This window comes from Desmodus rotundus, chromosome 1, assembly GCF_022682495.2.
Source record: "Desmodus rotundus isolate HL8 chromosome 1, HLdesRot8A.1, whole genome shotgun sequence".
Classification (NCBI taxonomy): domain Eukaryota; kingdom Metazoa; phylum Chordata; class Mammalia; order Chiroptera; family Phyllostomidae; genus Desmodus; species Desmodus rotundus.
Genome location: NC_071387.1, coordinates 21,994,120 through 22,018,534, shown reverse-complemented (window position 1 = coordinate 22,018,534; position 24,415 = coordinate 21,994,120). Strand labels below are relative to the sequence as shown.

The window sequence follows — 24,415 nt, the reverse complement described above, 5'->3', positions numbered from 1 at the left end:
AGATCTGTGTTCTGTTAGTCCCACACACGATGACCTGAACTCAGACCCACTGTGACCTTTGCTGACAGTTTCTGGCAAGGACAAATGCACTTCCTAGAGGAATACCATGTAGCTGGGGTTTCTGGAGACACCAAAATGACAAATATTAAAATGCAAAAAAAAAATCCCTCAAAATAATTCAAAACAACCTGTTCTGTTTGTGAAGAACAGAAACATCGTTGTTACTGTGTCATTTCCTTTTACTTCTGAAAGCATCAACTCTGAGGAGAAAGACTTCTGCCATCAACCTCATCAGCTGGTGGACTGAGACACAAGCTCTGCAGTGAGTCGTCTGAGAGGAGGAAGGAAGTTAATGAACCGAAACGGAAGAGGCTGAAACAAGGCCTCCTCTTACTGTTCCTCGAAACTATGCTTTCTTGCAAGGCATCTTTCTGAAGGTTTTTAATAAGTGGTAGCTTTGTTTCTATGTTTTCTTCCTGAGAGTGAGACAAACACCATGTATCTGGGAAAAAGGCCTGATCTGTGGTCTGTGATCATCTCATGTTCTTCTTCCACTTGCCATTTGTACCTCATCTGTCAAGCTCAGGACCCAAGAATTGGACCATATAGAACATTCCACTTGGTGGCAAACACTGTACTGACAAAGAACCTCAGGCCTGAGTCCATGCCACCCTCCCCAGCCTACGAAGGCAGAGGGGAAACGGAAACGTTCTTGCCACCTTTGCTTGGTTCATTCATTCTTTTGTTTAACAAACATAGAAAGTCTAACGTATTGCAGGCTCTGTGTTTGATGATGGAGGTTTTGAGAGGCTCAGACACAAGATCTAAACTCAGCAAGTTTGTGGTCTTTGGGATGGAGTGGGGTATGGATGAAGAGGAGCAGACCAGGAGCGGTGGCAATCCAGGGCAGGGTGTGAGGAGCTCAGGAATGGCCTCCCAGAGCAGGTGACATGTGAGTGGGGACTCTTGGCTCAGTTCCCCTTCTTGCCTGTTCTTCTTGAGCACTTGAAAGACAGATGTAGCACAATTGCATTCCAACAATGTCTGTTAAAAATATTTATACTTACACATACTCAAATGTACTCTTTTTAAAAAAGACTCTCTTTCAAGAGGAGGTTTAGGTTTACAACAGAATTGAGAAGAAGGTACAGAGATTCTCAAATACACTCTTAAACCAAAACTGTCTCCATTCTGGGAATTTACAGCATAGAAAAAAACACTAATACATAATGACATGAATATACAGATGTTTTTTCGAAGCACTGCTTATACTGAAAAAAAAAAAAACCCAGAAAAATAAGAGAATTACCAAATAACTAATCATACATCCATCTTATGGGAAATTTTGCAGCTCTTTAAAAAGAAAAAAAAGCACAGCTCTACAAGATGACTTAGAGGGTTTGTCTGTGGATGTTGTTGGATGAAAAAAGCTATTAAGCAAAAGTTTGTAAATACGATGCTATTTTTGTGAAACAATGAGAAAAATCTCATGTATGATGTATATGAATATATAGGTCTCTGGAGAGTAACATGTTTGCAGAGAAAGAATGTGCTTTACATTGTGCTGGGTATTGTCTGTTGGTCTCTGAATCCATTGCCCACACTTCCAACCAGCCATGTGCCCCAAGGCCTGACCTTCATGGGCTGTGTCTATAGTCCAGTGTGCCCTTAAGCTTCTGGATGGTTTGGCGCATGGGAGATTCCAGCAAAAAAAAAAAAGAGAAGGAGTCCCTGGCTGGTGTAGCTTAGTTGGTTGGAGCGTTTACCCATACACCAAAATGTTGAGGGTTCAATTTCCAGTCAGGGAACAAACCTAGGTTGTGGGGTTGATCCCTGGTTGGGGTGCACATGGGAGGCAACTGACCGATGTTTCTCTCTCACATTGATGTTTCTTTCTCTCTCTCTCTCCTTTCCTCTCTCTAAAATCAGTAAACATATTTAATTTTTTTTTCTAATGAGAATGAGGAAGATATGTGAGGTCAGGACATATTCCCCCGGCTCCTTTCAGTGGTGGTGGCTGCAGGGACACAGGGATATGCCACCATGGTGCCTGGTGGGGACCTTCGTGTGACTGCTGTGTTTTATAATTGTTATTTTTGGCTCTTCCAGCAGAGGCCTATCTGCTCTTGCTTCACAATCTTTTGCTCTTTTGTCCTTTATTCTGCTCATGCCTTAGAAACTGCCCCTTAATTAAAGTCTTCTTGAATACTCTGCAACTGTTTCCCGCAACGTCCCTGACTCACGAGGTTGTGAAAGTGTGGAGACTGGGGGCGGAGGCTAGAGCGGTGAGAGACAGTGATGGAGGGGAGAGGAGAGGGAGATGGAGGGGAGAGTTAGGCTAAAACAGAAGAGGAAAACAAAAATGCACTAATGGTGTCAAGTACATCGATGTATATACACGGGTCTATATGGAATGAAGTTACATAAAATTGTAGAAAGGGAGAAGATTAAGAAAACTCCTCCCCTTTCCCCACCCCTTCTTTGCAGTAGAGGTGCTGTAAGGAGCTGTGGTCTCTGCTCACCGCTTTTTGCCCCACACGCATCTTTCCCCGAGCCCATAACAGGAAGCTCTCACGGGGTCTTCTTCCTTGATCTCAACCAACCAAGTGGCATGAAAGGGGCAAGGTCCCAGAGTGTGCACAGGACAGGAAAGGAAGACGCAGCCCTTGGAGATGGGAACCTCCTTGGGGGTGCCAGCTGTAGCAGGGTGTTCTCCTGTATCCTACACCCGTGGCATTTGTCTCCCTGCAGCCTTTACTCTTGCTGACATGCTACTGGGTCCTTCAGAGTCCAGTTCTCATCTCCCTACCGCCCCCCCAAAGTCTCCCCAGACCTCTTCCTCCTTACTTTTCATATGAGTTCATCCCTCCCCTTACTCCTCACCCCTCATCTCTTCCCTTTTACATACACCTATTGTCACTTTTCCCAACCATAGATAATGGTTTTTCTGCTTCAGGCACTAAAATGGGAGCTTTTGAGGGCAGGCACTGGGTGTAATGCCCACATGTGACTCTAGCACCGAGCCCAAGGCCAAGCACATGGAAGTATTCACTGACTGTGCATCGGATTGAATTGATTGATGGGTTTCAATCAATTCCCAATGGAATGGATCTTTTCATTGAACCAGTCTACTTTATTGTTATATGTGTAAAGCCTGCTGAACATGGAAGGGAGGACTAACTTGCTGAAGCCTCAGAGTAAGCATTGGCAGGGCTTGGCTGGAGTCCCTCGTCCAGGGTCTGTTTGGAGGGCCTGCCGGGCTGCTCCTGCTCTGCCCCCTCTCACTCTCTTCCCACTCATCCCCTCAGCACCAGTGTATCCGCACTGGAGAGGCCTGGGGCTACCAGGGGTTCTTTCTCCCGCCATGTGAGCTCTGCTTAGCTTCTCACGTGGCTCACACTTGTTCCTCTGTGCCTGACAGCCTCGGCTCTAGGATGGCTGCTTGTTGCCTGTTCCACAGGGAGAGGCAGTGGGGATGCGTATCTCCTGGGCTCTGACGTGTGACACTTTCCAGACATGGTAAGCAAAGCATGTGGGGTTGACAGTCCTGTTTTATTTCAGGAGGGAGAGCAGCTCCGCACTCTGCATGAAAAACCAGAAAAGAAATGCTTACTCATCTTTTTCAGACTTCCAGAAAATTTACATTCCTTCTAATATTTGCTTGTTGAAGATATCTCTCTAAAGAAAGGATGGTCCTGGTGATTTATGGCCCAAAGCTGACTGCTGTCCAAGAGGATTATTAGACACTCTGTGCATAAAAAGTAAGTTTGTATCACACACATTTCCGCCCCCCTTCTCTCTGTCTCTGTCTCTCTCTCCCTCAATGAAACCTAGACACAAGCTCTCCTACCAGGCCACAGGCTTTCCAGGGCCCGTCATGCTGGTGTGACAACAGAATTCATCTCCCGGTCATCTAGATTATCGCCATAGGAGTTCTGGCCCCTGAACAAGAGTTGTTTGGGGCTGTGCATTGAAAACTGCAAAGAACTGTACCACATGCAATATTGAAAGTAAGATGATTGCCTAGTAATTCAGAAAGAAAATTCTTTTGTCTCAATTGAATGATTTAGGGGAAAACATTTAAAAATTTTTTAAGGTTTATTTCTAAGGAGACAGGAAGGGAGGGAGAAAGACAGGGAGAGAAACCTCAATGTGCAAAACCTCAACTGGGGACCTGGCCTGCAACCCAGGCATGTACCCTGACAGGGAATCAAACCAGCAACTTTTCAGTTCACAGGCCATCACTCAGTCCACTGAGCCATGCCAGCCAGAGCTAGGGAAAAACATTCTCACTTGAATCACCCAGATGATTACTTCTGTTCTCAAACTCCTATTGTTTATGCTCACACAGCTTTTGACATTTGGGAAGAAATTCTGCCATGAACATGAAGTTGCAAACTTTTTCTTTCCTGGATGTGACTTTTTTGCAGGATCTTTTAATAATTCTCAGACTCTTTGGACTGGTCTTCCTATGACCAGAGCTCTCAGGTTGGCGAGAGGCAAAACCCACCTTCAATTTATTGGCAGTACCCCTCATTAGTCCAACCCTGCTCCTTGTTCCCTGAAGGAGACAGTGAAAGTGGGCAAGCAATACCTTGAAACACATAGGGTGGTGCCCACCTTTATTTACTAGCTAGCAAAGAGAGTTATCTTCTGGGCAGTGTGACAAAATTGCATTGTGATTTCTGGTTCTCCAAAGCGGAAGAGGGAACACAATTCCTCCCCAAGAACTCTTTGGTTTGGCAGTTCAGGTTGTTTGAGTTGTGATAAAGGCTAATATTTATCCAGCCAGCTTCCCAAATCTGACCTGCTACTTGGAATCTGCTCAAGTGGTGACCAAGTCAGAGTCCTGTTTGTTATCACAGCCAAGAACCCAAGCTGGTATCAAATACCAGTCTGTCATCTCTCCAGGACTGGTTTGATGAATCATGTGGCAGGACCTGGAGGGGGTTTTCAGTTTAATTCATTCTAGTTTGTAGAAAGATAACACACAAAATAATAAAATCTAGTTGTTGATTGGGGGCTTAGAGTCTAGTTCATGGTGTTCAAATATTATAGGTGAAGAGTCAGAGGCCTAGAGAGGATTAATGACTTACCTGGGTTATTTGGTTGGTTAGTAGCAGAGTAATAGCTAGAGATGTCTTGGCTAGATTTACCATTTCTTGAGTAACAACTATGTGCCAGGGATTAGGCACTTTGCATTGCAAGTAATAGTAGATTCACCTTGAATGACTTAGCTTATAGAGGAAACACATTGTTTACATAGTTATATGCAGTTCCAGCAGAGCTGGCTTCAAGGTTTGATTCAGTGGCTTAGGTGAGTTATTAGACCAGAACCTGGCTTCCTTCTCCTACTTCTCAGCTCTTATCCTATTGTTTTGGCTCTCTTCCAGGAAGATTTTGTCCTACTGTTGCAAGGTTACTGCCAACAATGTTTGGGGTTACAGGCTCTAGGGTTCAAATTCACTAGATATTGGAAAGTCTACTCAGCATATAGCTGCATGATAAATCTCCATTGGTTTCCATTGGCCTCTATTGGCCTGATTTGGTTTTTGTGTACCACTGCTGAACCAATCACATCGACCAGGGAAATAGACTATGCTGAGTCATTTAAGTCATTGAGGACACACTCGTGGGATGGATTCAGACCCAAATCCCTCTGTATACACACAGCTTACTGTCCACATTAACCTGATTTTTGTTTGACCATCTTCACTAACATAACATTACTATTCCACTGTCTTCATCAGTGCAGCTTTGCTCATCCAAAGAACTCTTGCCCAGGAAGATAAACATTGCAATTTACTCTATTTTGGAAATCAACTATTCCTCACCAAAACAAACAAATAAACAAATGAACATCAAACTTGGAATTTTCACTAAATAGTGTCAGATGACTATTTTCTCTCCAAGACTCTTTGAAACACTGCCTCTGCCCTTGATTGTCACGAGCTATTATATCCCGAGCCAGTCTTGATTAAGCACCCCCTCACTGAAAGCCCATCTGAAACCAGACTCTAAAATCTTACAAGCATCCCGACTTTGCCCTGTGATGTTGCTATGACTCTATCATGGCAGTATTCTCCCTCACTTCAGTAAAAATATGCTGAGCTTTGTCATGGTAACTGGTTACTTGGATGATTTTTCATGAAGTCAGCATTCAGGATTAATTCCACTCAAAATGCTTTATTAGGGAAGTTAAGGTAGAGTGAGGGAAGGGAAAGGGGAAATGGGTGATGGGGGCAACCAGCAAATGTCTACCCATGCTCCTTGGGTGGGACTCTAGTCTTTTTATCTTACATAGGTAAAGGTCTGAGGAAATGGACCTGGGAGGTCAGGTGTCTGGCATTGCTCAATCGGCATGTGCTTCAGGGAAGGGAATGAATGAGGAACCAGATGAACACCAGGGGAATGGAGGACAACATGTACTCAATTGGGGATACATGAATTTATGGTCTGTCCTCCCTCCTTCAAGATGCACCCGCAGTCCCTCAAGAAGCTATTGGCTTTAAGACAATGTCTGAAGCATTAGAGAGAGTCTGGGCTTATTCTGGGGCAGCAGGAAGAACACTGAACCTGGAGTCAGAGACTGTCTTTCAGCGCTAGCCTCCTTCACTCTCCATTTGTGTGGTCCTGGGCACCCACAGCACATACTCTCTCTGAGCCTCAGTTTCCTTATTCGCAGAGTGATGATGATAAAACCTGCCCTATCCTATTTTGGAGATGCAAAGTAAATGATAAATATGAATAGAAAAATTTTAATGTGGAAATACATATACATATTCACTCATTAATTTTGTCAGCCATCCCCAAATTCTTACACTGTTGCTATTGTGACCAATTTGGCTACATGATGGAAAGACTTAGAGTTTAGAACACTAGGACAGAGGAGAAGCTAATTGCCCCAAACCAGGTCTACAAACTTGACCACAATGGTGAAATTCTCCTGACACAGCACAATGTCCCCATTTGTAACAGACCTCGTCTCTCCTGCTTTAATTCCCCAGTTGGTCAGTGGAAAGAGCATAGTCAGAGGAACCAGTCTAAGATTTCAAGTACGACATTTACTGGATATCTACTTTTGGACACATCACTTAGCTTGTTGGAACCTTAATTTACTTACATGTATTGTGAAATGTATAAAAATGCAACCTATTCACATGGCTGTTGTAAGGATTGTGTATGAGTAGGCTCTCAATACATGTGGCTGAATTGGAATCTGATATTTAGGACATGGTCTGTGTGATGTTCTTGTGAAAAATTATACTTTTGTGGTGGGTCATCTAAGGTACCCATGGCCTTAGAGAAAGAAACACATGAGGGAGTGCATCCATGTCATCGTGAAGCTAATTGATTACAACAATAAGAAGTTTTGTAATTCCGATGATGACTGTTGTAGGAATAATTACTATCCTTTATAATTGCAAGTATTTCTGTTCATGACATTTCCTGGTACTCCGAAGTTCTCACAAAGTGGCATGGAGTGGTTGGGACATCTTTTGTCCATTTGCATTCCATGGGATACTTTTATATAGCAAAGCATTTCACAATGGTGTGTGTTTCTTCCTCCCACACAAGAACCCTGGTAAAAGGTCCCTTCCCTTCATGTCTATAGTTTATACCTTAGGTTCCCCCAACAGACTGCTCAGGGATGCACACGGATGATCTTCAATGTTGGTGGTGATGTGGTTCTGTCTGTGTGACTGCTGGTTTGCGCAGGTTATTTAATTAACATGGTAGCTTAGATTTTGTGGTAGAACAAAGTAAAAATTGAAATCAGCTAAAAATTTAAGAATAATAGTGAAGAACCTCAATCTACTAGGGGTCTTTGGAAGGGAAGAGGATCAGGAACATGGAGCCTTGTTATTCTCTAGTCAGCTTGAATCAGCTTAGCATAGCCTGTATATGGTGAAAGAAATTCTGTTGGTCACTGCCGGTCAGGAGGCACGATGGGAGAGCCCTATGGTGAAGGTAACGTTGGAGGAGAAAACAGCATGGCATTGAGATACCCACGGGAGGAATGAAGGGAAGAAAAACAGAGAGATGGAGAAAAGAAAATAATTTCTAAATAGGATTTGACTTTTCTTTGTTGGGTTCTTCCAAATCATTTCATTGACTTCTTTAAGAAAACCTAGAGTATACCATAGTACGGATCTGCATTAGTTTTTAAAGCTTTTGGAATTCAAAGCTGTTACTGAATGCAATTCCATGTAAAAAATGGTTCACGTAAGGGTACAACCCATTGGAGGTAGCTTGTGGTTATTAATTCTTAAGGGAGATCTTCCCCTACACCTCCACTTGGCACCAGTATGGGAGAAAAAAAGTTTTCTTTGCAGTCTTCTTTGAGGCAATGGATACCAAGTTGATTCCTACCCATACACAAGATGGGGTAGACATTTGAGGGCCTGGCTTTATGGATTCAGATGACACTCCTCGGGGACCTAGACTTATCTTCTGTCACTCACCTGCCACAAGGTAGCCAGATGATGCTCACATGTATCAGGCTTGGCAAATGCCATGGAAGTGAAAACTGGCTCCAGGGCTCTACCAGTCTCTCTAAGTTTCCACCTTTATTCAATTGCTTATATGAAAATTCTTTTATTCCTAACAACTCATGTATTGGAAGTCTAAGTGAGAAGAATTGGGCAGGGAGAAGAAATAAAGGTCATTCACATTGGAAAGAAAGAAGTAAGTAACATCATCTCTGTTCTAAACAACACGGAGAAAATAGGCTACAAAAAGAACAGAAGCTCAGGGACTTGTGGGGTATTAAAAAATTTAAATTCACATCACTGGAGTCCTTGGAAGAAGAACCGTCAACACAGAACCCAACACCCTGCGAAAATGTCCACCACTCAACACGATGCAATTGACACAGAACACTCACCCCAACAACAGCAGAACACACAATAGCAGAGTACAGATTCCACATACACAAAATATGTCCTGGGCCATAAGATAAACCTCAAAAATTTAAAACATTAGAAATCTTACAGAATGTGTCTTCTTACCATAATGGAATCAAAATAGAAATCAATGACAGATAAAAGGAAAATCTCCAAACATTTGGAAATGAAACAACACATTTCTATGTAATCTATGGGCCAAGAGAGAACTCTCAAGGGAAATAAAAAAATACATTAAACTGTATTCAAATAAGATGCAATACACTGAAATTTGTGGGACACAGCGAAAACAGTGCTGGAATGGAAATGCACTGATGCATAAATTAGAATAGATCTAGCTTTCCACCTTAAGAACCTAAAAAAAAAAAGTAAAATAAATCCAAAGCAAGAAGAAGGAAGTAAATTACAAAGATAATTTAAGAAACTGATGAAACCGAAAACAGAAAAATGATAGAGAAAATCAATGAAACAACTTCCAGGCAACATGGAGGTGTAGGTAGATATATTTTGCTTCCTTGCACAACCAAAAGAAGGACAACAACACATTTAAAAACTAAAACTGCCAGAAAATCAAACTGTATGGAAGTCCTACAACCAAGGAGGTAAAGAAGAAACATTCTTCCAGGCCAGTAGCAGAGACAGACATAAGCAGCCGGGGTGGAGAGGACTCGTGGCAAGGTGGTAGCTGGCAGAGCAGGCAGTCCCACATTTGCATGCGGATAAACCAGGAGGAACAACTGGGGAGTGAGACAGGCCATGCAACCCAGGGTTCCACTACAAGGAGATAAAGCCTCAAAACCTCTGACTGAAAAAACCTGTGGGGGTTGATCACAGGACAGCACATTGGAGAGACCCCCAGGGTCCTAGAACATACACAAACCCACCTATCTGGGAGTCAGCACCAGAAGGGCCCAATTTGCCTGTGGGTAGCAGAAGAAGTGACTGAAAGTCTGCCAAGAGCTGAGCAAGCATCATTGTTCCCTCTAGGACCTCTCCCCTACATACAATGCCACAACGCAGTGACCTGGGTTGCCCTGCCCTGGCAAATACCTAAGGCCCTGCCTTTTACTACATAACACGTGTGCCAACACAAAAAATATGGCCCAAAACAAAGAACAGATCAAAGCTTCAAAAATAGAACTAAGCAATGAAGACAGAACCAACCTATCAGATGCAGAATTCAAAACACTGGTAATCAGGATGCTCACAGAAACAGTTGAGTATGGTTACAAAATAAAGGAAAAAGTGAAGGCTATGAAAAGTGAAAAAAGGAAAATGTACAGGGAACCAACAGTGAAGGGAAGGAAACTGGGACTCAATGAATGGTTTTTGGAACAAAGGGAAGAAAAAAACATTCAACCAGAACAAGATGGAGAAACAAGAATTCAAAAAAATGAGGAGATGCTTACGAACCTCCGGGACAAATATAAACATTCCAACATCTGAATCATAGGGGTGCCAGAAGGATAAGAGGAAGAGCAAGAAATTGAAAACTTATTTGAAAACATAATGAAGGAGAACTTCCCTAAACTGGCAAAGGAAATAGAAGGAAGTCCAGGAAGCTCAGAGAGTCCCAAAGTAGTTAGACCCAAGGAAGCACACACCAAGGCACATCATAATTACGTTAGCCAAGATTAAAGATAAAGAGAGAACCTTAAAAGCAGCAAGAGAAAATGAGAAAGTTACCTACAAAAGAGTTCCCATAAGACTATCAGCTGATTTCTCAAAAGGAACCTTACAGACAAGAAGGGGCTAGATCCTAAGAAGTATTCCAAGCCATGAAAGGCAAGGACCTACATCCAAGATTACTGTATCCAGTAAAGCTATCATTTGGAGTGGAAGGGCAGATAAAGTGCTTCCCAGATAAGGTCAAGTTAAAGGAGTTCATCATCACTGAGCCCTTATTATATGAAATGTTAAAGGGACTTATCTAAGAAAAAGAAGATGATCAAAACTATGAATAATGAAATGACAACAAACTCACAACTATCAACAAACAAACCTAAATAAAAACAAAAACAAAACCGAACTAGGCAAACTAGAACAGGAAGAGAATCACAGAAATGGAGATCACATGGAGGGTTATCAGCAGGGAGGGGGAGGGGGTAGAATGGGGGAAAAGGAACAGGGAATAAGACGCATAAATGGTAGGTACAAAATAGACAGGGGGAGGTTAAGAATAGAAATGGAAAATGGGGAAGCCAAAGAACTTATATGGATGATCCATGGACATGAACTAAACGGGGGAAATGGGGGTGGGAGGGGGAAGCAAGGTGGAGGGGAATAAAGGGGAGAAAAAATGAGACACCTGTAATAGCGTAATCAATAAAATATAGTGAAAAAAAGAAAATCAGTGAAACGAAGAGCTGGTTCTTTGAGAAGATTAATAAAATTGACAAACTTCCAGCAAAAAACAAAACCAAAACCAAATAGCAGCGATAAAGGAGAAGATCCAAATTGCCAATATCAGGAAAGAAATAGACAGTAACATTACAGACCTTGAAGATAATAGTATAAACTATATACATACATCTGACAGCTGGATGAATGGATGAAATTCTTTGAAAAAATACAAAGCACCAAACTCACTCAATATAAAATAGATTATTTTAGTAGCCATATAACTATTATATAATTTGAATTTTTAATTTAAAACTAAAAAAACCCCTCCACTCCCAAGTGGTTTCACTGAAAATTCTACCAAGCACTTAAAGAATTAACACCAGTTGTGTGCAACATCTTCCAGAAAACATAAGAGAAGGAACTACTCCCCTATTCATTTTATGAAATATACATGCTGCTGAAGGTTCTAGCCAGTACAATAAAGCCCCAAACCAACCAACCAACCAACCAACCAAACAAACAAACAAACAAACTAAAGAGAATAAAAGGCACGCGTAGCATATGTGGAGAAGCTCGTATGATCACTAACGTGTTTGCTGATGGGAACGTAAAATAGGATAGCACTCTGAAAAACAGTTTGGCAGTTTCTTAAGAATCTAATATGCAAAAACCATATGACCCAGTAACTGCACCCCTGGGCATTTTTCCCCCCAGAGAAATGAAGACTACAGTCACACAAAAATCCGTAGACAAATGTTTACAGCAGCTTTATTCACATTAGCCCCAGACCGGAAACAACCCAGATGTCCTTCCACGGTGAGACAAACTACAGTACATCCAATCCACGGAATGCTCCTCAGAAGGAAAAAGGGGGATACATGAGGCAATGTGGGTGCATCGCCACAGTGTCAGACGAAGAGAAAAAGCCCGTGCTACGAGAAACAGCCTACCCCAAAGGGTTACTTTCTGTTCGATACCATTTCTGTAACATTTTGAAAATGACAAAATTATGGATGGAGAGCGGGTCAGTGGTTGGTAGAGGTTAAGGAGGGTGTGGGGAAAGAAGCGAGTGAGTGTGGCTCTAAAAGGGCGACGTGAGGGACCCTCGGGGTGATGGAACGGTTGTGTATCTTGACTCTACCCATTCGGTATCCTGACTGTGATACTGCACTAGAATCTTTCAAGATGCTACCCTTGGGGGAAATTGGGTAAAAGGTCCATTGCAGATCTTTTTGCATTATCTCTTACAACTCTGTATTATTTCTTACAACCGAATCCATAGTCATTTTAAAAGAAAAAGGTTTCATTTAAAAAAAAAATCAGGTCAGTTAGGATACCCACGTTCATGCAGTAAAAAGGCTTGACAGCTGCTGTGTCACGAGGACGCAGGCTGATCTGACGGTGCCAATAGATGTCCTTTGTGCAGCCTGTTTGGTAATTATACCTCATGGGTCCCCTAGTAATTACAGTGGGACTCACACTGTGTTTCCCATGCCGGAAATCATCACATTCCCTTAGTAATTACTTGGGGCCAAACACCTTTGGCAGCAAAGGGCTTGTAACTGATGGTTGACAAACTGCCAGGAAATAAAGAACTCAGCTCGGTGTGGAGGCAGGATTGGGCAGTGGTCCACACTCCCTTTCGGTCGACCATGACCATTCGCAGGCTATTTGGGAAGAGTGTAAAGAATGTCCTAACAATAAATAAATGAATTCATTTTCAAGGACGATAGATCCAAGATAGTGCTTCATTTCCCTCTTTATGGCAAAAAAAATTAACTGAAGAAGGACATGATGACAACCCCTTGGCAAGTGGTCACTGTCTATCTTCACTTGTCTCCCAAAGCGGAACCTTGTCAGGAACACTTAGCCCAGGGCTCTCCGGAAGAAAGGCCTGCTCGGTTCAGGCCATAGCGTGGACTTCATTCCACCGAAGCCTCACAACAACACGGTGATCTCCGTTTTCCAGAAGGAAAATCTATGGCAGCAGGAAAGTGAAGCAAATTCCCTGAGGTGGCAAGTGGAATTAATGAGAGCTGAAATTTAAACCTGAGTCACTGCAACCACAAAAATTCTATCGGTCTCCTTTTTGGCCCATAGTAGCAGGTGTTGTTCCAACTTCTCCAAGACACTGATTTGAGAGCTAAGAATAACCACAGGTCTGTGAGCAGTGCTAGTGTGGAGTGGAAGGAGGAAGGGCTCTGTGTTATGGAAAGAGCACTGGATTTTGAGGTCTAAATCCTGGATTCTCACACTACCTTCAGCTCTGAAGCTTTTGCATGAAGCCTTTCACTTGCGTGAATCTCCGTTTCTTCATTTGTGAAATGATTATTGTAACAATTAAATTAGATAATGAATGACAAGTACGCTGCATAGGGGTTGGCCCAATAAATGGTTGTGAGGAGTTCCTTGAGCTCAGGATGGCGCAGAGCAGACACTGGGGCCCTAGTTAATCATTAACCCCTCATTTACAGCAGGGACCTGTAGGCCATTTGCTTCTCAGGGTCCATTCCAGGTACGGGTATTATAGGAGCCTCCCCATTGGCTCTTTGGAGGTGGCAGGCTTAGGGCCTAACTGAGCACTCTGAAGTCCTGCCAATCCATGTGCTCCAAAGGGAACCTCACTGTCTTCAATGGCATCTTTTCGGGAAGACTTGGGGGGCTGGGATCCCTCAGCTGTTTGGTCTTTTCTCCCACAGCCATTGTGGTTGCCTGTGTGTCTGCCTCTCTACTAGAATGCCAACACCCTGAAAGCGACAATGTGATTCATACTGTGTCCTTGGGGCCTAGCCTAGGGCCTAGAGAAGAGATAGAATACAATCCACATTTTAAAAAAAAAGAAATGGACGAGCACACCTATGACCTTCTGGAGGCTGTGTTGACTTGCTGCCTCAGAGTGATCACTACTCGGTACTCACTGTCTCAGAGGTGTTTGATGTCAGAGGGAGGTGGGGCTATGTGGTAGCCCCAACAGTAGGCACTTCGTGGTGGGCAAACAGGAACCTTTCCAGCAGAGCCGAGGCTACCTTATCACACCTGCTCATTTTCAGATTTGGCCTTACGTGTGTATAAAGAAGCTTTCATGTGAAGGACTCAAAGTGTCCAGCTCCTGGGCTCACTCCTGTAACATTCTCTTGTATTGTTAGCACCTCTTTTTGATTTCCTTCCTGGAAGCAGATCGCCTGGCTCTCAGTTTGGGCTCTTGGAGGACGTTGGCAGGGACAGCCAGCAATGGCAGAGGATGTCCCCACTTGCTTACTCCCACGCTTTCCTGCTGTCACTGTAGAAGACAGAGGCCATGGTGTTTGGGGTTGCTGGCGGGAAGTGTGAAGCTGGGAGAGTCCAGTGTGGGAGAGGCATCCTCTGTCTCCCCTCTTTCCTCTCTTCCTCCCTGACGAATCACCGTGGTTCTGAATCCCAGCTCGGGCACTCTCCAGTGGGTGACTTTGTGCATAAACGTCTGATCTTGAGTTTCTGAGCTTTCAGATGGGGATAACAACAGTCATTCTTACTAGGTGGGGGAGAGGGTTCCTTCCTCAGTTCTGCAAGTGTCTGGTGACTGCCTGCTACATGCCGGGCACTGCTCTAAGTGATGGGGATACATCAGTGAACAAATTAAAATTTTTAACCTCATGGTCCTTATACTCTAGGAGAGGGAGACAGGCAATAACAACACAAATAAGTAAATTATCTAGTATATCAGAAGGTGAGAAGGTGATAAGTGACATTGGAGAAAATGATGGTAGTGCAGATACCGAGTTCTGGAAGAAAGGAATGTGTGGTACTAAATAAAGTGGTCAGTGAGGAGAGGAGGGATCCTTGAGATGACAAAGATCCAAGACTTGATGCGGGGAAGGAGATGAGCCGTTGGATACCCATGGGAAGACATTCCAGGCCAAGGGAACAGCAAGGGCCAAAGCCTCAGACTGGAGTGGGCCCGGAGTCTCTGTGGACCAGCAGGGAGGCTTACAACTGCATAGGAATGTGTGATGCCCTCACAAAAGCAAGTGAAAACAATTCTTTGAAAGATAAATTTAAACAGATCAATTAGGATCCCCAACTTCATGCACTAAAAGGGCCAGAGACAAGGCAGTGAGGGGAGAAAAGTAAGCTGGGAGGTCAAGGGGGTGTGGAATATGTAAGACCCTGAGTCATTGGAATACTTTGAGCAGAAAAGAGAACTGGCCCGATCTGAGCTTTAAGAAGACTCTGATGGTTGCATTGAAGGAAAGTATAAGGCTGACAAACCAGGAAGCAAAGAGGCCACTTAGCCAATTAGGATTTGGAACAACCTGTGTACAGTACCAGAACAAGATCAAGAGCAGCGCCTGGCAGGTGATGGGGCACCAGGAAATGTCAGGGTTTCAACTCCAGGGTAAACAAGAGACCTCTACTCTGGGCACATGGCCCAGGGGGTGGACATACTCACCCACCTCGGTGGTTTCACCTTAGCCATGTAAACCTGATGTGCTCTTGGGGGAACAGTCTCCTTTGCAAGTGGGACAAATTAGTAAAGGAACTCCATGATTTTTCTAGTTAGACAAGTTTGTACTTGAATCCTAGCTCCAAAGCTTTCCCTATGGGAAAATTTCCCTATGGGACCTTGGGAAAATTCTTTCCTATCTCCCTGAACTACAATCTCCTCACTGGTAAACTGAATAATAACAGTCCCCTCCATCTAGGGCTACTGTGAGCATTTATTATAATGACACGCAGAAAGCACCTGGCAATAGTGTGCGCTCAAAGATGGTGGTGCTGTTCGCCATCCCTCATGCTCATTCATGCCGGATGTATTTGTAGTCTCTGTTTCTTTCTCTAAATGATGCTTATTTCTTGTGTGTTCTGATTCAGAGTCCTTCTAAAGTTAGAAAGTCTTTAATGTTTACTAAACTTTCAAGTTTAATAAAATGGTCTCTTAACTTTTAAAAGGAAAAATGTTGGAGGCATGTACTAATTGCTCTTGGCCAAAAGCCCATGGAAAGTGTTTGTTCAGACTATAAGGCCAACCCAGCACCTAACTGAGTGCCAGGCACATATTAGATGCTCAATGAATGTTTGTTGAATGAATGTGTGAGGTTATAATCAAGGACACGCACTACTCATGTAACTGATGGCGTCTAACTCTAATGATAGGCAAAGAGTAAGCTAAGAGGTCATTATAATAATGATACATTATACCTCTAGGAGTTTTCACTGCATTAACTAGATTGATTCTTACACAGTTTTAAAAGTTGGCATTTTAAAATGTGTTTCTTCGTTACATAATTTTAGACTTTCAACATGAGAGCACTGAATTTGGAGTCCAAAACTGTGAGCTGCCATTTAGGCTTCTCCTGATGCCTGCTGTGTGGCCTTGGCCATGTAACTGGCAGTGTCTGGAAAAATCATGATTCAAACATGTTTGATCCTATATGACAGTGAAACTGAGGAACACGAAAACCCTCTATGGGCCCAAACCCTTGCGTGCAGTGGGGAACTGTTAGACTACAGACCTCTCTTTTCTTTTTTCTCTTTTTCACTGTTTAGCATTGAGATGGAGAGTATGTAACTATGGGAAAACAGTTATTTATTATAAATCATTGTCTTTATGTGATGGTTTCAGATTCTGAAAGCAATGCATGCTTTTCATGATGCAAAAACACATAACCCCAATTCTCTCTTATCCTACCTACTCCCCTGTCCCCTCCCAATTAGCCAAGGTCAACAGAACTCTTCCATCACTTTCTCTTTTCTCATTCACACATAATCAAGTATAAATGCACAAACATAGGGCTCTATGTTTTTCCTGAAGTAGAATTATACTATGTATGTTACTCTGTAAGTATACACATAAATATATACACTCACATACAGACAAGAGGTTTATTTCATTGGCAAACAGATGTGGGACCATAGTATACACACTTATTTGTGTCTGGCTATTTTTCTCAACTCCTCTAGAAAAATCCCTTCCTAAGTCAGTTTAAATTTATTCTTTGTGGTGATTTAATTCATGGCTAAGAGAGACCATAATTTACTCGACCATTTTCCCATTGATGGGCATTCTCTTAGTTTCTAGTTGCAAGGCAAGTTACTTCATCTCTTTAGGCCGTTTCTTCTCCTCAAAGGTAGGGTTATCATGGCCCCAGTACTTTAAAAAATACATTAAAAAGAGGAATTATTGTAATAATATCTTCTACTTTTGCTTCTCCTTTATTGGCAATATAGATTATTCATACATGTAATGTGTTGAACATAGGAAAAGACTTAAAAAATATTCTGAAACTTCTCTTAACTCACCATCTAGAAAAAAATATATATTTATTTAGAAACTAAAGTTATTTTTTAAAAAGGAAATTGGGTGTATGATCCTTTTAATGTAAAAAAAATTTTAAGTAGGGTTATTAAATGAACAGGTTTCATAAGGCTTCTGTAAAGATTAAATAAGAAAATGCATGTAAAACACTTAGCAGAATCCCTGGCCCGTTCTAAGTGCTCAATAAATATTAGCTAATATTATTATTTTCCATAAAATGCTTTACTGAAGTGGGCAATCCTTTTTTTAGATGCAAACATTCAGAGACCATGATATTTTCATTCTTTTAGACTTTTCATATCCATTTGTAAGTTTCTTTCTTCATATGTTCCCTCCTATCCTTTTAATGAAACTCTGTAGAAGTCCCTCTGTGTGGCTATTTTAATCACCCTTCTTTTCCTGGCATTTTGGCTTTTTTTCCAGGGGTGTGGCAAAGCTTCAGCTCAAAACTTACTATCGGTCCTTACCGAGCACACTTTCTCAGGGGAGGAAGAGATGTCTTGGGCAAGGCAGAGGCTGGGGCAGCCTGCCTTTCTCATTGGAGGAAATATTTAAGGGAGTAGTCCACGGTCCAAAGGGGCAGGCCAGTTCAGGAGGGAAGTTCAATTCAGCTTGTGGGGAATAAGGGTTAAACACGCCCATGTATGATGCTTCCTTGAGTGTCCAGCTGCAAAGGCCCTTGAAGCAGGCGATTACAGTACCAACAGGGAGGGTCCTGTTCCCTAACATGGCAAGCAGAACCCCAGGCACCACTGGGTCTCCCTGGGACAATTTTAGCCTCTGGAGTAAGATTCTTGCATGGGGCAGGAAGATTGGAAAGACCCACACACCAGGTTAGGCTCCATGGCAATAGTGAAATGACATGTTTGGCAGGGACACTGAGCCTGAATCCCAGTCACATGGTGTCTACTAATGAACTGATGATAGGCAGCAGGCACAAAAGTACATGACGTCTCTCAGGGTGCCCTGAGGCTGGATCCAAGGCTCTCCTTGTTCTGGGTTGGGCTCAGGAATCGAGGGCACAGGTCACTCTAGCTGGGCGGGTGTGGAGAAAGAGGAAATGGTGCCATTGTCTTAACCAAACATTCCACACAGCTGTTGCCAGGCTGTACCTTCCAGATAGGTAAACGAATAATGATACCCAGAGTGACATTTACTGTAAAAAGTGAGATGTAAGTGTAAGGGGTTATGAGAGCACAGTGCAGAGTTTATAGTAGGACCTCAGCAAAAGTTTGTGGGTTGACTATTGGATAAAGCCTCCGTGCTTTTGGAACAAACAAGGGAGAGCCTCTGCTTTTCCCTGGAGGAGCCAGGAAGTCTTCTGTGTGGTCAGATCAGAGAATGAATGAGTCTCAGAGGAAGCAGGAGGTAGAATTAGAGGAGAAGGGAAAATTCTCACATAAGAGGCCTTCCTACGGAGTGTGAATCTAGGAGCAAAAGAAATAGGGAGCCAAGAGAAGACAGTAAGAAAATCAGGGACATGGTCAAATACATCAAACATGTATTTCTGAGAAGCTATGTATAAGTCAGATGGAGACATAGCAAATTATGTTCCCATTCCATTATAGCACATGTTTTTATCTTCATGGCTATTTGAACAACTTTGGGCACTAACACATTAGCTTTTCATGTCTTGGTCCTTTGTACCCTCAAATATTACCCGAATATCAGGTGGTCATGATTTAATATAAGAAGGTCTGCCAATGAAGCCATCAGAAGCTAAGAAAGCACTGAGCACCAGAAAGATACAGAACATGCAATCAAGAGAGTGGTATCACTATTACTGGGGACCCTGAAGGATCTACCATGTTTATTAGTTATTTACTCCCTATGGTAAATGGGCTCCTTGAGAGTCAGATTTGACAAGGGGCAGGAGAATGACAAGGATGCTAGCTAGGGAATCAGGAGACTAGAGTTGTCATCCTGCTTTAAGTAACCCATGAATAACACGAGACTTGGACCCCATGCAATAAACTTCCTGGGAAGAGTATTGAATCCTAGGGGTTTCTGGAAAACGCGTGAAGAGTTCCTCTATTTTCTGACCCGAGGTGGTACCTGGAATACCATGACAGAATGAGTAGATAAGGAGAGGTTTGGTGACACACCTTGGAGCTGGTGGTCCATGTGATGATGTTGCGGGCTCCTAATGAGGGCTCGCTTCTACACAGCAGGTGACATGGCTACTGAATGGAGAAGGAGCGGCTGGTTCTTCTTCTACAGGCTAGGCTCCTAGAACTTTCCTCTTCACTTTCTGTTTTGTTTGATTGTTTACTTACATCTGCTTCTTGGACAAAAAAACCCCAACACTCTTACCATTAAAAGAAAACAAATGGGAAGTCATGAAAGCAGAAAGAAAAAGGAAAACATTTCATTGCTGACATTTTGCCTTTTCTTTCTGTGTTTTTTCTATATAGTTCTCATATAGTTGAGTTTTTAAAACTCCCACAAGCAACAAGAGGAAACTTAAAAAGAACAAGCTTGTTATAAGAAATAAATATAGTGATAGCACATCATTTACATATTCTGAAAACATAGAAATTGGAATACAGTTGAGTCTGGTCTAATAAAATTAATAGAAATAATAACATTTGTTTTCCTTGTTGTATGGGCAGGAACTAAGATTTACGTAGCTTTCATTCTCCCAGTCCTAGAAATAAAACCCTGTGAAGTAGGCATTGTTGTTGTCATTTTCCAGGTGAGGTTCCGTGACATTAAGTGACTTGTGGAGATCAAACAGCAGGTAAGGGGCAGGCCTGGTTTCAAACCCAGAACTGGTGGGTTCCAAAGCCAGTGGTCATTCCACCTCACCAGTCTACCCACTCTTTCTACATTATGTGGCTGCTTTTTACTTCTAGAGTTAAAGTCCTCTTAGGGGGACTGTTAAAAGCTACCAAGTTCTATTAATTTTTGTTTTGAGGTTCTATGATATAGTTTAATTGTGGATATTTGTTATATTTGTGGCTGCCTGTTATCCTTTTTTTAAAAATAGCTCTAATTTTTTAAAATAAGTTTTAAGTTCACAGTAAAATTGAGCAGAAGGTGTAGAGGTTTCCCATATGCCCCTTGCCCCACCCCATGAGTATTTTCCCTATTACCCACATCCCCCACCAGAGTGGTACATTTGTTAGGGTCGATAAACCTACATTGATATGTCATTACCACCCAAGGTCTCTGGTTCACGTTAGCGTTCATTCTTGGTGTTGTTGCACATTCTATGGATTTGGACAAAAATATAATGATATGTATCCATCGTTGTAGTATTATACAGGGTGGTTTCACTGTCCTAGAACTCCTCTGTGCTCTGACTATTCATCCCTCCCTTGCTATCATCTTTTTTAAAATAAAAAGATTTTATTTATTTGTTTTTATAGAGAGGGGAAGGGAGGGAGAAAAAGAGGGAGCGAGACATTGATGTGAGAGAGAAACTTGGATTGGCTGCCTCTCATACACACCCAGGCCAGGGACAAAACCCGCAACCCAGGCACGTGCCCTGATCAGGATCACACTGCTGACGTTTCATTTTATGGGCCCAAGCAACTGAGCCATGCTGGTCACGGCCCCATCATCTTGTGACTAGTCTTTCTCTAGGACATTCTCCTGGTTCCCAATGGAGTGATCAGAATTGAAATTTTTAGAGTCCCTTGTAGCTAGGTGACACACACATACACAGCATGTTCTTGGTTTCATCTGTCAGAAACCTCCATGCGGGACTTCAAACTATAAGTGAGCCTTTTGAAGAAATGGAATCTTCCCAGAACTTCTATGTGTTTATATGGGTGGGAGCGAAGCTGGTGTTTTTAGGAAAGCTAGTGGTTGCTTGGCTGAGTCCCTGAGGCAGAAGTGGTACCAGGCACCTGAGAGCGGAGTTTGCAATAAAGCTAAGTTTGGGGCATTTCCTGTTGGGCATTGGCAGTAGAGACAGCAATGATCCTCTTCCCATCTGCCTTTCTATGGGGTGTGTGTGTGTAATAGCTTTATTGAGATATATTTATATACCATACAGTTCACTCAAAGTATACAATTCCATGTTTGTTTTTTGGACATTCACAGAGGTGTGTGTCTATCATTACAATGACTTTTAGAACATTTTTATTACTTCCCCACCAAACTCCGTACCTCTTAGCTGTGGTTGCTTGGTCACCTCCCAACTTCCCATTCCCCAGCCCTAAGCAACTGCTAATCAGCTTTCTACTTGCCTATTCTGGACATTTCATATAAATGGAATCATACAATATGTGGTCCTCAGCAACTGGCTTCTTTTACTTGGCATGTTTTCAAGGTTCATCGATGTTGTAGCCTCCATTAGTACTTCACTTCTTTCCGTTGCCAAACAATAGTCCAGTGTATTGTGGTTTTAAATATTGATCCTGGAAGCACAGCCTCAAATCTATTTCTTCAGCTTTCCTAAGGATTCTCTGATGTCCTTTTTAATGTCTTTAGATAACTCCCTTTTCTGCTTAAATTAGCCAGTGTGGATTCTGCTGTTTGCAACTAAGAGTTCTCGCTGACACATTGTGAGTATGTTAATGTTGTGACTTTAAAAACCTACTTAAACCAAGACAACCAGAAACTAGAAAAGTCTCTACAGGCCATTCAAACTCAGATATTCTGTGAGTCTATAAACTTGAGACCACTTGAAATGGCGGCTGACCTCTGGCAGTGGGCTTTCTAACACTGATTTTGGTTAGAGATAAGAACTTTCCTCCCCTCTGTGCCGACTCTTTGTCCTCTCCTCCCTGGGAGATCCCATTCCTCCACTCATCTTTGCAGGAGGCCCCTCCCCCCACCCCTCCTCTGCCTTTAGCCAGGAATCTCTTCCAAGCCCAAGGCTTTCATCTCCAACTTCTCCCTCTCTCCTGCCATTACTTTCCATCCCACTTGGCCTGGGCAGACCTCTTCACCTTTCCTCCAGCCAGTTTCCTCTTTGTCCTTCCTTGTTTTCTCTGGTGGTGCCAGTAGTCTCTTAAGAGGTCAAGGATTGAAACCTCCCACTCAGCTTTGCCTCTTCCCTCTTCTCTAATAACTTGCTCTTTGTGACCAAGAATTATCAAGTCCTGCTTTTTTCTTCCTGTGTAATAGGGTTTTTATATTCTTTCTATTCTGTTTCCATTCAAATCATTGTTCCAACCAGGCTTCCATTAACTAACTCTCAGATGCCTTAAGGAAATTTCATGTGAGATTCTGCATCAGTCTCTCCCTTTCTCATGCAATGAGTGGCCTCCAAACCTTCGATTATGTGCCCCATCAGTAAAAAAATTTGTATAGCTAGCTTCCTCTCTCTCTCTCTAACACATACACACACACAAATATACTATGTTGAAATATATTATTTGCTTTTGAACATAAACACAAAAATAATTTTTAAGACAGTAAGTGTTAGAAAATAGCTACGGAGAAGTCATAAAAATTTTCATCCCATACCTCAGTGAATTATCTCACCCACCACCTGCCAAGTCTGTGGTGTTCTCTGCTGAGCCAGGGAGTCTCCACACTGCAGATCTGACCAGGATGGCTCCCTACTCAAGCCTTCTGAGTCTCCAAGGAGAAATGGACTACCCATCATCTACATAGCCCCTTCCCCACTTAGTGGGTTATGAGCCCCTTCTTCAGCTTTATCTCTAAACAACTGAACTCAGGTTGGTTGGTTGGTTTCTTTGAACAAGACCAAGAGTGCTGTTTCCAGGACCTCATTCCTACTCCTGCTGTCCCACCTGGATCACCACCATCCCTATTCACTCCCTATCTGAGCTCAATGCATTGAACTCACTCACTGGAAGACAAAATCCATGTAACTGCGTGCCAGATATCTGGTGAGTTTTAGCAAAAATCTCTCTAATCAAAATCTCTTAAATATATTTATTGAAACTTCCGGTAATCAAATGACTTTGAGATAAACTTTGCATTAATGTTTCCCAGACTGTGAATTGGTGAAGTGTTATGTATCATCACCCCCCTTTTCAAGGGGAAATTGAATTTCACAGAAGTTGAGGGACTTGCCCAAATTCACAGAGCTGTAGAAGCCCAGCTAGCCCTGGTATGTGGATTTGGCTGGTTCCAGAGCTCAGGCATGCTTTTCCCACCATCCACTACTCCTCTGGTAGAATAATGACTTACAACACCCCCCCCCAAATATTACTATTCAATTTAGTCCAGACTTCGGGGCCTCTCCCCAGCCATGCACTAGTCACTGGCTAGAGGCCCTTTCCCCTTCAAATTCAAGGTTTTCAAATGGGGATCAGACATTCACACCTACCCACTTCACAGGCTTTTGGCAGGATTAATGAGCTAATGTTTGCAAAATACTTTGAGCTTCAAGAAAAGCCAGGCGCCAAGAACTACAAAGGGTTATTAAGACAGTAGGCTTTAAATTCCCTTAACAAGCTCCCTCTCCTCCTTTCTGCTCTAAAGCCCTGTATCATGGCTCACCTCTGTGTCTTCAGCGTGAGTGATGTCTCTTCTCCTGCTTCCTCCATTTCTAGGACTTTCACCATTTATAAGCCTTTGAGGCACAGGTATTTTAATATGGCATATGGAATCCATATAATGTTTAGAACCTTATCATGATAAGGGCCCATCAAGAGCATCTAGCCCAATTCTTCATTGTATAGATGAGGACAAAGGCTTAAGGAGGAACAGGTATATGCTAGAGACCTGTGGCAGAGTAGGCATAGAGACCATGAGCCTTGGTTATGCACCAACCACGCATTCAGAAACAAAACTGAAGAGGCTTATACAACCTGTCCCTCACTCCTACCCCAAGGTCAAGTCCATCAGTGTGAACTGGGACTGGATTCAAGTTTGCAGAGCTCCCAGAAGCATTGAGTGAATCCCAGCCCAGGTCTAGATTCCCAGATGGGAGAAAGCAGCTTGG

The 24,415-nt window shown here is 42.7% G+C and overlaps 1 long non-coding RNA gene and 1 pseudogene across 1 annotated transcript in view; both read right to left on the bottom strand.

Moving 5' to 3' along the window:
• LOC112304348 (charged multivesicular body protein 1B2-like) overlaps positions 1 to 24,035 on the bottom strand; it is a 44,931-nt pseudogene extending 20,896 nt beyond the window's left edge.
• Positions 1 to 24,415, bottom strand: part of LOC139440790 (uncharacterized) — a 110,312-nt gene that overhangs the window by 34,248 nt on the left and 51,649 nt on the right. The gene's annotated exons all lie outside the window — the stretch shown is intronic.